At 36.2% G+C, this 5000-nt stretch overlaps 2 protein-coding genes across 2 annotated transcripts in view; one reads left to right on the plus strand and one right to left on the minus strand.

Annotated features, from left to right (window-relative positions):
• LOC135198823 (low-density lipoprotein receptor-like) overlaps positions 1–5000 on the plus strand; it is a gene marked incomplete in the record, with an annotated part of 1079059 nt that overhangs the window by 958961 nt on the left and 115098 nt on the right.
• The window catches only part of LOC135198330 (uncharacterized), a 9626-nt gene that overhangs the window by 873 nt on the left and 3753 nt on the right, over positions 1–5000 (minus strand). The gene's annotated exons all lie outside the window — the stretch shown is intronic.

Raw genomic sequence — 5000 nt, forward strand, 5'->3', positions numbered from 1 at the left:
CCAAGTTACTTTACTCGTCAAAATCATGTGAGATTTGTTTTTATTATGACAGCCACTGTTGTGACAGCTCAAGGTCGTCTGGGCTAAATTTAGGTCGGTGGAGCTGGCACGTGGGGGACACCTGCATGGTTTCTGGGCGAATTGTTGTGCGGGGTTTAGTGAAATGGACAAAATTGTGGAAATATTTTCTTCCTTTCTTACGGGAGCTTGAAAGACGTGAGTGAAGAATTCGGCTAATCGCTTGTGTTGTTATGAACGAGATTTTCTCTCGGCTTTACAGTTTTTTTGATTAATCCTAAAAAGGAAATGACTTTTTACTTCCGCTTCATTTGCGGTTGCTGCTAGGAAAAAGGAAATGAGCCTTTTATGTGCAAGATTGCTGGGCTCACGTGCCCCGAATGTAAGGAAAGATATAAATATACTAAGTTATAACTATGCGTTTTTGTAACATGGGAAAGTTTATTTAATTCTAACGCGATTCCTACTCTTCTGAAGAGAGAGAGAAAGAGAGAGAGAGTGACCAGCTAGCAAAATTGCTGTCATGCTTAATTCACTGCCCAAATTACTGTGGGTTTATGTAAGAAGGTGGACGGCGACTTGGCCAGAACATGCGAGAAGAAAGATATCGCACTATATCCTTTAAAATCACTTTGGGTTTCACTTTACTGCCTAAATATCCTATCGTGAATCATGCAGCTAACATGCACTAGCCATATATAGTTCAGTTTTGGTCACCAACACTAAGAAAGGACATAAATAGACTAGAAGGGTGCAAACAAGATCCACAAAGTTAATTTAATCCACCAGACAAATGGGTTACCAAAGACGACTAGAGAGCCTGAATGTGTATGACCTAGAGACACGACGATTTCTAGGACAACTAATAAAAACATTCAAAATACTGAAAGGCAAAACAAAAGTAGACAGTAACCTCTTCACATTAAACGAAAACCAGACAAGAAATAATGAATGGAAACTAGACCTGAAGAGATACAACACATCGCAATGCCGGAACTTCTTCACAAACAAGATATGTGACACATGGAAGTTTTAAACAGCAGCAGTGTTGAATAGTTCAAAAGAAAGCTAAGCAAAATCATTAGAACAATGTGAATAAATTGTAAAACCTACTTGTAAAAATAAGTGAGCACATGATGTCTCCTGTGTGTGTGTGTGTATGAGTGTGTGTGTACGTGTGTGCATCACACACACACACACACACACACACACACATATATATATATATATATATATATATATATATATATATATATTAATATATATGTATATATATATATATATATATATTATATATATTATATATATATATAATATGTATATATATTATATATATATTACATTTACTAAACTCCTAAGTGCCCTTCTATAAAAACTTTCTTGATCCACCACTGCCGTCACGTGTCAGTGACGTCACACTAAAGGGAAGTGTCTTATCGGAGGGTTTTTGCGTTTGTCTATAGCATTACACCCTAGTTGAGGGGTTTCAATTGAATGATAGTTCACTACTGATTCAGAATTTGCTCCTTTGGAGTTGTGTGGTGAAACCGCGAGAGATTGAATGGTCATAGAAAAGCAAGACATCCTACTAATCTTTTTTTTTTTTTTTTTTTACATCGTCTGTTACTATATTTAGAAGTCTCCATGAGATGCACCAATGCAGTGAACTTTTTGAGTATTTTATTTAATTATGCATTTTTCTTTTTATTTGATGTCTCGCATGTTACATTCGGGGAGTGGGGGGGGGGGGGGGGGGGGTGTGTGTTCCAGCATGTCTACTTTTTGACAGGAAGTTTGATTAGTTCCCATGAAGCTGCTTGATGACTGGAAGATGCAAATAGACAATATTACTCATTGACATTTTATTTCTAGAATGTACATGACAATATTCGAATTCCGGTTTCATTTTTCATATGAGTTTTGGTTTTATAGATGGGATTGGTTTAGGCCCCAACGTGTTGCTGGAAAACAATCCGTTGTCTTTAAAAGGTGTATTTGTCTTTGACATAGATTTAGTTAATCCAATTTTCCTTGATAGATAGAGATTTGCTTGTTGTTCCTAGAATAAAATTGATTTTTGTACTTCCACCGAAATATAGTCCGAAATATAGCTGGCCTCCTTTCCCCTTTTTTAGGCACTTTTTCTCCCAGTCACATTAAACATTCGGAAGATTTTTGTCACAAATTCATAAAAGTACGTATACCACTTCACAACATAAAACTTTTAAGCCTTGAGGTGGATTCCCTATTCACAAAAGTACGAGTACAGGACGTTCTCCAGCTTTTGAGGGAAAAATTATCCCCCTATTCAGATCATTTCCCATTGGCACTTGACAAAATAATAAAGTTAATTGAATTATGTGCATCTAATAATGTATTTTCATTCAGGGAATCATTCTACAAGCAAAAATTCGGGTGTAGTATGGGTAGTCCTTTAATTCCTGTTTTAGCCAATCTGTATATGGAATACTTTTAAACTACAGTAATAAATGCAATAAAACCCAAAAACATGCTGTGGATGAGATATGTAGAAGATATTTTAACATTTTGGGATAATAGGAGGGGCAATTTTAATGAATTCCTTTCAAAATTAAATGCTTTAGTGCCCAGCATCAAATTTAAAGTTGAATGGGAAACAGACAACAAAATTCCTTTTCTTGATGTTTTAATAATCAGAGACACGACAGAATACAAGTTTACCATATACAGAAAACTAACGTTCTCACTTTCATACATTCATTACTTTAGCTATCACGACATTGCTATCAAGATAGGTGTAGTCAGCAACCTGTTCTTAAGCGCCTTACGAATTTGTTTTCCAGATTTCCTGGAAAAAGAATTTGAACTAATTCGTAAGCAACTTTCGTCTTTAAAGTATCCTGACCATATAATTGAGAAAGCTATTCACAAAGCAAACGCAATTTTCTACCGACACCCTAAAGAAAAGACCAGAGATACACCCAACAATAAAATAAAAACTCCACACCTGGACATGGTCAAGATGGTGACTCAGACCCTCGGAAAATCTAACCCTTTTGCATTTACTTACCAAACACCTTAGCCAAATTCCTGATTAATGTCCAACAAAAGACATCCCCAAGGACACAGGGGTTTACTAAATCCCATGCCAGGACTGTGACCAATCTTACATCGGATATACAGGTAAATCACTTCCCCAGAGATTAATACAACACAAACGGTCAGTTAGGTATGGACAACAGAACTCAGCTATTTTCAACCATATAAATGAACATAACCATAGAATAAACTGGAATTTGTCATGTATTATTTAGAGCAGCAACTGCCGGTACAACAGTCAAATAAAAGAGAGGCAGGTAATGAACATCTCAAAAGGAGCATGGGATTCAGATCCGATCGACAAGATTTTCATTCAACCAACGCCTAAGAAGATTAACAGAAGATTAGCGGGGGTGACCTAAATTTGCTTGCCTGTGGATGGGCCTCTTGGTATAAATACCACCTTTTCTGTAAACTTTTCTCATTCATCTACCTGAAGAGGGAGACAGCAGTCTTTGAAATATAGTACTTTTCTCTCTATATTTTGGTGTTTTTATGGGCTCCTTTTATTAGATATATATACATACTATCGGACATCTCCGCTTAACGCCTGGCGGGGACTAACCCGGCCAGCTTTGCAGTCGTGCAACTTCACTACCTTTATATCGGATATTGGGATTTTTGTGATGCCATGATAGAGACAAAACATATCCTACTCATTATAAGCATCCCAATGATGCTGATATTTTTTCTCTGTGACTATCACCGAAGTTAGATGGATGGATATCCGGAGTTTCATCCGGCTATCTATCCGAATTTTTTTTTATATTAAGACGGAAAAACATTCTACTCATTGTATGTATCTCAGTGACGTTTTGTTTTTTCTGTACGACTAATATATAAGAACTTAGAATGGCCGGATTCCGGCAAAAGAATCAAGTAAATATTTCTACTTAATAATACCTAAGAGGAAACTTTTGCCTGAAGGATCAGTGCATCACCAGTGCAGATTTAACCCCCTGGGATATACAAGCTTTTGTTGCAGTTGAAATGGGGTTAATTCACAAACCTACCATTGTCATGAAAGTTAGGAAAGTAATAGAATGTATAGAAAATAGTGCTGGGCTCTCCTGTTGAAACCATAGCACGAGGGTGCTTCAAAATGATTTAGTCATCTTGCAAGAATAGAGTACCGTAGGTTGGTGAAAAGGTTTTAAGAATGATGGAGAAGGCGATCTTGAAAGTGTTGGGTATGTGGGTTGAAATTAATTGCAGATTTAAAAATAACTCCTCTGTGAAGCGTGATAAGGATTAATTTAGATATACGACAACATTCAAGATGGTTTCCCATGGAAGACATATTTCGGCAATTATTTGTATTATTATATGATGACATTCCTACTTTTAAGAAGTCGAAAGAATAAAAGATAATTGAAACGTCTTTTTTACTTTGTTGCAACTGTCTATAAGCCACTAGAGAAGGTATCAGTTAGGTAAATTGTGACAAAATTTAAAGAAAACATCTTAACAGTTCATTAAAAATTATGCGGAAAATTATTCGGTGGACTCAATGTAATTGAAAGATAAAGGTGCCATTTCGTCACAAGTTTTCAACTATTTGGAAGGAGGTCAACTCAGGATCACAAGTTCCATTCTACCACATTTACTAGACGTTTTGGACCAGGATTGATTAAAATCAGATTTTTTGGCTAAAATATGTTAACAGCAGAAACATTCCAGAATATAAACGAATAACTGGATGGTGTGCTATGAGAATTAGTATTAACTAGTCTTATCATAGGAAATCTTCCAAAAGAAAAATGCAATACCTTGAAGTGGCAATAAAACGAACTTTCTTTATTACTGCTTCTCTCTATTACGATCGGTCCTCAAGAGAGCAGTAAAGCGAAGGGGCTTTGGTGCATAGATTGTTTCCGTCTGTGGAAAATCGCTAAGATAATTTT

This window comes from Macrobrachium nipponense, chromosome 22 (genome assembly GCF_015104395.2).
Source record: "Macrobrachium nipponense isolate FS-2020 chromosome 22, ASM1510439v2, whole genome shotgun sequence".
In the NCBI taxonomy this organism is placed as follows: Eukaryota; Metazoa; Arthropoda; class Malacostraca; order Decapoda; family Palaemonidae; genus Macrobrachium; species Macrobrachium nipponense.